The following is a 10,810-nucleotide window of genomic DNA, read 5'->3' as shown; positions in this document are numbered from 1 at the left end:
TAGCTAAATATTCCATATACAATGGCTGACAGAGTATGGTCAAAACTTAAAATTAAAAATGTTAATATTATTAGTTTCTGGGCCCTATCATCATAGCCTAAAGCGCAGCGCAAAGCTATTTGTAGACTCGAGTTTTTCGCCATGCCCGTCTCTTTTATTAAGCAACGTGCCAAGGGGTGTGGCAATTGTTGACCTAAGGAGGGGACTGTCGCATTATCGAAAAATCGTTATCATACACTACCTAAGACGCATTGCGCTACTGACCCAGGGAAACCTATTCAGAAATCCGTGGCGAGTTGTTTATAAGTTATTTTAAGAGCGCATTATGAACAGTGATATGGGCAGGTGCACAACACACCCTGAATTACAAATTACACAATTACAATGAGAAACATAATTATAATAAAGATATTACCAATTATTACACGGCTCTTCAGAGTGCTACAGAAAGTTCCATTCACATGAATGGGCCTTCCCAACGTCTAGGCCTATGTTAAGTAAGGGATTAATGGACGACACGGTGGTCTGTTCACAGAAGTTAATGCATGGACGAGGTTGTAAAACGGCCCCGATGCGAAGCGGAGGCGGGCGTATCCCAAGATTCTGATGAACTTTAGCTTTGAAACATCGCTATTTTACTTAGCCTGCTGTCATCCATCTAGCTAAAAGCCAACTCCGTCATATGCTACAATGTTGCTATGTTCTGAACGTCTGCATTTTACAGCTCGGATGCAAGTGACAGTTCATTTAAACTTCACAACGAGTTCGGCGAATTAATATACAAGTGTGATACGGCCAAAAAAATGGATCTACTTCATTTAGGTGTGCAAATAACATACAGTTAATGGTCGTTCTAAATTACGTAGGACAATGGGAAATTCAACCAAGCAGTGGAATAAATCTATATAATCACCGGCAAAGTATATAATCACCTCTGTCAGTGGCAACGGGTTGATTAATGTCTTTCATATCCCTCTGCAAGACGTCCGTTCGCTTATTGCAATGGAATTTCATTGAAAGGGAGAGTAAGCTAGTAAGAAGTTGCCACGCATAACCTGAAACTGTCAAGTTCTATCTGTGTGGCAAACTGTTTATTTTGTCAGTGGAAGATAGAAACGGTAGCAAAATCATTTTTAAAGACCCATTGTGTTAGGTTTCTTTTCTCGTTTTGGCAAGTAGCCGTGTATAATAATATTATAGCCTGATAATTACCGGCGGGAAATACAATACATTATCCCTTACATATATCTCACAATGAGTAGTTATTCACCATCATTTGCAAATTGGAAATGACGGGCACATATGAAGCAGAGCTGAAGACGCACTGTCACGAGATGTTAGCAGCAACCCCTCTGCAGGATAAATGCCCTTAGGTTTTTTATTCAGTTATTCAAACATTATTGGGGTAAGTCTGGCTTTTTTTAGGCTATGTTTTCGATTGTAACCCATTGTCAGTCAATAGAGCCATTATAGGCCATTGTGTTTTGTAATTGCGATAGTGTTGAAATCATCAATATGAAAAACATTTCAACAAACTGTGTGATGTGTCAATTGGCCTTATATACACATGGGCTTGGCTAGTGTTCTGTTTGTCAGAATGTTTGTTCACATTAGAAGTAGTTTTAGTTTAAGTGGGAAAGATAGTGATCCCTAACATTTCCAAAAATAACTGTTTGTTGTAAAATAGCTTTTTGCCCATGACGTCCTCCATTACTGAAATGAATACAGCCTGCAAACATGACTGGTCTCAGTTTGGAGAGGATTTAATTTCACACCTCATGAGGATTTTAACTATTATTAGGCAGGCCTGTTATGCAGACAGATGCTGGCTCAGCAGGTGGGCTGAGAGGAGACCAGAGCATCCCTGGAGGTCTCAGGTAGCTAATAGGTTGTCATGGAGACCGAAGTCTCTTACACTATTGACATGAATGTATATCATGTATTTCACAGATCAGTGATGTAAATGCACTAATGAATGACACACTGAGTCACGCTGTCACATAGTTAAATGATAAGATTTTTTTCACAACTTCCCATAAAGTTTACAACAGAGTTTAGAGTTGATAACTAACTTCAGTTTGCTTTCTAGTTTGTATTCAAGCATTGTGCATTTCCTCTGTTGCAAATAAAGGTTCAAGGATAAGTTAACAGTGGATCTCCCTTTAGTATGTGTACTATCGAGGCTCACCTTATCATCCTGGGTTGCGGCAAAAGACCAGATATTTATGTGCCACCCAAACCCCTCAAGGCCTCTCATTGTCTGTCAGCATGACATAGAGGTGTGGAGCTTTTTAATCGACCTGATAAACCCTAACACCTGTTCCAACAAAATAAGGCAGCGATTTACGGAGGCATGGAATAGAGATTGAATTTCAAATGAAGAGTGGAGATGTTTAAAATGTAAAGCATGCAATGACAGGCTCTTGTCAGCTGGTTTCTGGATGCCTGTGGAAAATCAACAGCACCAGGCACCACAGCCCCTACGGACATGAAAGAGACAGACTGAGTGGACCTGTGTTGGGATATTCCTTCCACCCGACCCGTGAGTTCATGATCTGTGAGATATGCATTCATGGCTGTCATTATCATGTCATGTCATTATATTGCTGTGTTGTAGCTTTCTTCTTTGAAAGGCTTAATACGTTTAGTAGGTTTGTAACACAGTTGTCTGAATTCTTAACAAGTCACAAATCACAAAATTGGGAGAACAAAACAAATGTTGAAACAATTGATCTGAATCAATTTACACCTACAGTACACATACAGTAAGAGTCAACTTTTGTAGTCCATGAGGCAGCATACATCCTAATATTACAGTTGATTATTTTTATCTGCAATGTGATGAGTTTATGAAATGTAAAATAGTCAAATATCTTCTCTGATGGTAATTCTCCTCTGAGCAGGTATGGTATGGGTGTCATGAAACACAACAGACACATTAAATAATTAGTGAATACTAAAATATAAAGTGGAAAATAACTAAATATGATGGAGACACAAGTTCTCCATATTTTGAAAAGGCTTGAGAACACTATCTTTCAAAGCAAATGTGTCCCCCAGATTATTCACAGGTGACCAAATCTCTTGTGCATTGCTAAAACTGTCCACCAAGTTGTTGTTTTTTTGTAAAGTCAATTCCCTTGCCATCACTCCCTCTGTGATATCAACAATCCCTGCAGATTGTGACTCTCTTGTCACAATAACATGTGTTCAGAGCTGCCTGAGGCACTGGATTACACATCTAAACAAAACCTTCATATTCTACATACATACTTGAGGAAAGCAAGGACACCAATTTTAGTCATCTATCCTTGGAGAAATGGAAGGTTTCCTGCAGCTGTCTTTGGGGGATAATGATCCACCCTCCTTCTGTCTATTGTGTCATTTGGATATGTTATTTCAAGGAGCAGAATAGGACCTTATGGGAATGGAGTGATGTGGGTTCTTTTCTATGTAGTGGTTGATTTCCTAACCAGAAGATAAATGCTAGATGCACATGGTGTAATTATCCTAGTTCAAATATGCAATCAACACCTCCATTCCTGGGCTTCTGGTTCAAATTTGAGTTTTGAAGTACTTTTCACTCTTGAGTATTTGAAAGAATAGCAAATGAATGAGTGCCAATGGAGGATGTGAGTCTCAAATATGCAATTAGCCATACATATTTGTATTTACTCTTGACAGTGCACACTCTGAGAGTGAAATACGGATAATCATTCCAGTTTTAGAGTGGGGTCAACAACCAAGCATACAAGAAAACAGACCTGCAGAGTGATGTGGCATTAGGAGAGAGTTGCCTGTAAATAATTTTATATTCATGAATTTCAGTCAAATTGAAACACTGGTTAATAGTGAAAACTATGACATTGTCTGCTTTGAACATATTAGCAGGCTTTCATGACAATACCTTACACAACAGATACTTCTGCAGATGCAATCAGAAGGGCACACTGCTCTTATGTGCTGTCTAGAATTAGTCCAGCATTTCTCTTTCGGTTTAGAAAATTGCTAAAGTAATTCCAATGAAATCGATTAGACTTACATGAAATATTCATGCAATTTCAACATGATTGTGTTAGGTGGCATGTACTGAGAGTAGGCATTCGGATGTACTTAGTATGAAACATCAATGTTAAAGGAAGATAATTGTGATATATATTAAAGACTTCAAGATTAAGTCTTAAAATGAAGCATGCTGAATATGTTGTGCCACAGTATTCAGAAGCTTTCATGGTGGTTAAAACATGTGCCATGTGACCACTGATAATTTGTACATGCTCAATACTTAACACATTCATGGTGGGAACAAAGCATGGTTCATCTCAAAGCATCACTGTAAAAAATAATTTGCCCTTGGTGTTATCATAATCCCTAACTAGAGCAGTTAGGGATTATGGGTAAATGCTACTTTCTTGTTTATAATGTTTATTTTTTTCCTCATTTCTGTTTATTGTTTCTATATGGGAGATGTATGACGTAAAACAACTGATGAGCAAAATTAGCGTATAATACATTTTCAGAGTATTGTCAGGAGTACCATTAAGGATAAGACCATTATTGAAATATATAGGACTACTGGGGCAAAATTGATTACTTTCTCAATTAGCATTGACCTGCCTACCTGGAGCAGTGACAAAGTTGGGCACTTAATGCTTACTGAATGCTACCTAATGCTTACTTAATGCTACCTAATGCTTACTTACATGATGTGTCCTTTCTCCTGGAATGAATTTGTTATTCACATAAGAAGGTGAAAATTCTTGGACCATATAAATTTACTATGAACATATATGAAAACTGTAGCAACTGCACTACTAGATGTGAAAACAGAGTTTATTTTCACAATGACAACACTGCACAGTTTGTCTGTTCCTGACTTCAGCACAGTCAATAATTTAGGCCCTGCACAGGTTAAGGTGTTGTGGATGGTCATCTTCTTGATGGTTTGTGGTACAACAAATAATTCCATGACAACATGACAACAACAGTATAGTCTTAAGTGTCATTGTCATTTGGTTATGTATTTTATTTCAATATTACATTTCAGTAAGGAATGGAAGTAATATGTGAACTCTTTAAGAATTTGTTGACTGGGGATGTGGCATCCTGGGGGGAAAAAACACCCACTCAAGTTAAATGAATCTTAAGTCACATTCACTAAAATGTATTTGGTTTGACAAAGAAGCCTTAGTTGATTGAACTTGTAAGAATATTAGTCAGATCAACATGCTATCTTTATTTGATGCAACTTCTTATATGATGTTCTATATGTTTAACTTACAATTTCAAGGCAACCAGGTTAATAACAACTTGAGTTGACTCAACTCAACTAGGTTAGTTGATATGATGCATAATTTCCATCCACTAAATAGAATGTTGCGTTAACAATGACTCCTTAGTTGAAGGAACAGGTGATGTCAGATCAAACAGCCATCTCAAGTTGACACAGCTTAATTGCCTCATTTAACTAATTTATCGTATTAATTTCAATTAACTCAAAATTCCATGGCAACCTGGTTACACGTAGCCTGGAGATTCCAGACCCTGGTAATCTAGAAAGATTATGAGTCTGGCCATGACTAATGTAATGGCCCAACTCAAGGGGCGGCACCAAGCATGCATTTGAAAATCTCACTGCATATAATTAGATAATACTATGACCAATGTTTACTGACTGATTCCGGACTTAGACGCAATTGGATGAGGGGCAGCCGTATGGAAGAATATTAGACTCAAAAGTTTTGTACGTGTGTATCACGTTTTGAAACTGTATAAATTATTTGTAACTGTAAAAATGATCTGTACAAGTAATTGTCAAAATTACAAATATGCCCATACACTTACGAATCTATTCTACAGGTACGGATCAGTTTTACAGCTACAAATCATCCTACAGTTAAAAATATTTTACCATTACAAACATATTCTACAATTACAAATCAATATTATATGCACAAAAAGTTGTCCTACAGTTACAAATCTTTTCTGCAAGTGCACAGACTTTTGCACCACCTTAGGGATGAGAAGTGTCTCATATGTATTGTGTGTGTGTGCATCAAGATTTGTAACTGTAAAACTAATTTCTGATTTAACAAAAAACACGAACGATTTTAAGTATTACTCATATGTCCTTCACTTACAAATATATTCCACAGGTACTAAACCTTCCACAGTTGCTTGTCTTTGAATTACAAAGCTATTCTGCCATTACGAATCTCTGCTGTGGCAACATATGACAGTTCAACATGAGTTTGTTTAATTACATGTTTTGTGGTTTACCGTGTATACGCTTACCTTTCTAAATTGTGTGTGTGTGTGTGTGTGTGTGTGTGTATGTTGGGGGGTGCTGTGGGAGAGAGAGAGAGAGAGAGAGAGAGGTTAATGTCTGATTGCTAATTTAGATAATTAAAGGTGAAGCCTGCTATTCTGACGAAAGGCTGAACACTAAAGGCTGTACACCTGCCCACTCTTCCTCAATCAGTTAACATGGACTGACTGGACCAATGTTTCACTCGGCCTGAGAAACCTTGTTTGTTTCCCATTTACGGGACCAGGAGGAACACTGGGGTTTCTTTTTGAGTGCACACACAAAACAGACAGCTAGAAGGCATTTGATAGAATCACAGATTTCACCTGCTATTTTACCTGCTGAAAAAAACCTGAAAAGTTATACAGTAGCCTATGTAGGCTATGGGCTTTAGTCCTGAAAATCTCTCCATCAGTGGTGAAGCCCTTGCACTTGAATAAAATTGATTTCATCCGTTTTTTCGAACCATAATGGGCAGTCGGGGAGTGATTGCATTTCAAGCATAAGCAAATAGCCCCAAAGGTCACCTTTCCATCTGTTATTTGTGCAACCTCCAAAATAATTACAATCCAAATGATGTCTACTGCTGTGTTTGTGTGTTTTCTCAGTGATGTTTGGTCAGACTATCCCCTGAGAGATAATAGCTACATTGCATACATGGCTTTTGAACAACAACAAAAAGAACACATATAAAGTTCAAAGTAGCCTGGTACTACTCTTAAATTGTGTGAATTAGGTTCTTGGTCACAATTATTCCAGCAAGAGCTGTCTTTCAATATTGTGCACTATCATGCAGTGAATGCAAGCATAAATGAAATATTAAATAAAAATTCAATTTAAATAGCAGACTAAGAAAAGTAGAGCAGCATCTGTGTAGTGGTCCCATTTGATTCATTTCATGGCAGAAAACCTGCTTCATAAAGATTTTGTTGGCCCCACGCTGGGGGCATCATCTAATTAACTTGGCACAGCTTTGTCATTAACTTTGTTGTTGTAACTGTTGTATTTAATTGTGTTTTGTTTTGAATGTTAGGCGGATGGTGTCGAGGAGTTAAGGTTCAGAAATATCAGGTCAGTGGCTTATGAAACAACATGATTTTTTTTGTTTTCTTTTATGTAAATGTGTCATGAATGACATTTCAACTACCAATAACAATTCACAGCATTGTATCAAATACATCACTGAATTGGATACATCCAAGAGATTTAGTCCACTTTTGATACAGCTTGGGTTCTCCCAATGTAATCTCATGGGTTTACATGTTTCTTTCTGTCAGCAATACATTCCTCATGTAAACCTCTAGCTCACATCAACCAATGATGAAAATGCACTGCATTTTATATTTTGCAGGGAAACAAAGACATTTTAATAAATCAAGTTTAATGCTATTGTTTACGGTTATAGAGACAGTGCAAATCCCACAGTAAATCTCAAGACAATATTAGGTTGCTGAATTAGAGAGATGGAGATACATTTATTTTCCCCTCCCCATATTCATGATGCAGCTGAGGTAGAATAAACTGCGTCTCCAACGCCCAGGATAATACATGCAAATGGCTCAAGTTAAAAGTCATTACAAATGGATAGCTTGCACATACAGTGCATCTACTGAGCTGTGGAGACTTGGCAGAGGGGAGGGTTACTTCACTGAAGTGTCTTACCAGCGCAGCACTCTCTTCCAGAGCTCATCCATATTCCAAGGCTTGTCATCCCAGTTATTGCAGTGGCATTGCTAGACCTCAGGCTAGAACACATGGATGTCTGGGGGCAGGGGAGATGACCACTGTACCAGCAGACTTACCTGGAAAACATACACACCATGCACACAAGCTATACACTACAGTATGTCGTGCACGTTCCTAAATACTAGACACCGTGGAATGAATGCCATTTAAAGTGGGGGAGTGGAGTATGGTGTCCCGCAGTGCAGTTGTGTCACATGAGGGCAGCTCACCTCCAGCTCTGGGAGATGTGTGGGCAGGAGCTGCAAGAGAGAGAGGGGCAGCCCACTCTGCCTCACCCTCACTAGCTACATGGCAGCCCTAGATTGTGTTTTGATGTTTCCACAGACCTGCGATTGAGCTCCACTCTCACCAGCCACAACAGACATTTGTCAATTCATATGCATCAAGGACTTTTCTCCCCACCCCTGTCGCTATCCTTTCTTCTCGACTTTAACCCAGGCACGCAATGCTGTGCCATCCCTACACTACGAGGTTATGAGGAGCCCCCGACTGACTGCCTGCTGAGAGCTGTGTCACATGTAATTACCATTATTTATAAAACTCACTCAGGGCTCGCTGGTCTTACTGCTCGCTGCTCTACTCGTGCCCAGACGTGTAAGTAAATATTTGCACGCGATCCTGAACTGTTGAGTGTTTCCATGGTGGCGAGAGCTTCCATTACATGAAATATTCAGGGCACAGGGGAGACTCCCAAGAGGCAAAGTGCAGGATTTTTACTGCGATTTGATTATATGCGATGATTTTTTCATGAGCTGTGACAGTCTCCTTGAATTACAGTCAGGAGTGCTCCTTTGTGATAGTCACGAAGGCCTCCAAGCTGGAGGGCGGGCGTGTGTGTGTGTGTGTGTGTGGGGGGGGGGGGGGGTCTGGTTTATCATTGGCCAAGCTTTGGGATGTGCATGGTTTCCTCAACACACACACATGAGGAAAGAGAGAAAGCCCCGCCATGTTAGCAGATGCCAAAGATGACATCAATCCCATCAGGCCCAAAGCAAAATCCATTAATACCTGAAAAGGCACTATACAGTATATCTTTTTTAAGAATGTGTCTCATTGAGACAATGCAGCTGTCAAGCTAGGTCACTCAGAGGACAGTGAGTAGAAGCTTATTGAACAGACAAGACTGACCATTTATTCTAATTTAATATTGACTGGCATGTTGTGAATCCGCTGACTTTAACCTATTTTTCATCAAATATTGTATTGTCCTTTCGTCTGTTGTTTAAATAATCCATGATTGCAGCATGTCAGAACTTTTTACTAGTAAAATTATTTATGAAATACCATATGTATTGTTTCTACACAAGAGTAAGTTGTATTTAAAGGGCACTAGTGAGGCAAATTGGTCACAACCTGAGGAGTTGACAGTAGCATGGCAGAGTCCTGAGCATGGCAGTCCTGCTGCTTGTCTGAGGGAAGTCTGATGTGTGGCTCACTCTCTGGCATGCAGGGGGGGTTGGGTGGGTGTGTGTGCACACAAACTCAGTGCCATGTGTTGTGACAACCCTGGGAGCTGGCAGATGTGTGTGAGTAGGACTTCGGCATGACAGGGTCCAGCAAAAATCTGTCTTTTTTTTCTTTCCTTCTGGCTAATGAAGAAAAGGGTATTGATTTCAAAACTCTCAAATGGTTTGTTGTTGAGTGACTCAATTTGAATATTTGACTCAACAACTTGTACATGAGGAGTGAAAAAATATGTGGAGTATGTGAACAGATGTGAAGTATTCTTTTTCATTCTATTTTATCATATCCTCATCTCTGAAAATACATTTTTTGATTATTTTCATGCATACTATTTTATGTATCCTGTATTATTGTATACCTAGCCACAATACGTAGAAATATGTTTTCTGCTTGCAATGATTTTGGATGTTTGTCTATATCTCTGAACTAAAAGACATCAAACTGAATTGATATGCAGTTGTTTATGAAAACATCTATATTGTGTTTACTCTGTAATTGAGGTAGTGACAGTAATGGCATCATCAGTGTTCCACCCAGAGACACGTAACAGCTCACAGACTCTGGCTGAAATGGAAGACACTAATTATAAAGATGTGCCGCAGGCATGCCAACTGTCCTTGCAAACAAGGTGCCAGTATTATAGTGAGGTACCTGCTTACCCTAAAGCTGTGTCATGAAAACAGTGTGTGCACAGTTTTGGAGAACAAAACAACCCTGTTCCTAAAGCTTGCTCTTTTGATGTATCATTGCAGAAGTTGGCTTTGTTTTAGCGCACATTTCTGCTGAAGAGCCTACATGCCATCTAAAAAGCTGAAGTTGAACCATTTCTCCTGATACTGTATGTTATATTTATGCACAACATGACATTTTAATGAGCCAGTCCTGTGTCTTCTGTTTCTGTTGAGTCAGAAGTAGAGATGAAGTAGTCAATATACTGTAGTCAGCTCATCCAGCCTGGGGGTGAGATAAAACAGTGATTTTCAAAGCATCCATGCTTACCTTCTTCTACTGTATAACGAGCAGCAATTAGTATGTCTAAGGCAAAAATAGAGCCTAATAATTATCACTCCCAGCTCTTTTGCAGACCAGAGGGATTGCAATGAAACAGATAGGGCAGATCTTGACAGATATTTAAAAAGAGTAAAAAAGACCACCTACTTTCTATTAAGCTGTTATAAATTTAATGATCTAGCAAATACGATATTCTTTACCTCAGTGACAGACGGTGATTGCCATCTTACATGTGAGGAAGTCTGACCTTTCTGTTGTCCTCCTCTGCGTGACTTTCAGCCC

General features: G+C 39.1%; 1 long non-coding RNA gene across 1 annotated transcript; it reads left to right on the top strand.

Moving 5' to 3' along the window:
- The first annotated feature begins 2,442 nt into the window (after window positions 1-2,442).
- LOC121701796 lies at window positions 2,443-10,339 on the top strand. The gene is made up of 3 exons (XR_006028233.1): window positions 2,443-2,542; window positions 7,341-7,378; window positions 10,270-10,339. It is a non-coding gene; the product is annotated as an uncharacterized LOC121701796 (long non-coding RNA).
- Window positions 10,340-10,810: the final 471 nt, after the last annotated feature.

This window comes from Alosa sapidissima, chromosome 2, assembly GCF_018492685.1.
Source record: "Alosa sapidissima isolate fAloSap1 chromosome 2, fAloSap1.pri, whole genome shotgun sequence".
In the NCBI taxonomy this organism is placed as follows: domain Eukaryota; kingdom Metazoa; phylum Chordata; class Actinopteri; order Clupeiformes; family Clupeidae; genus Alosa; species Alosa sapidissima.
Note: the sequence above shows the minus strand (reverse complement) of the source record. Positions and strands in the feature narration are given on the sequence as shown.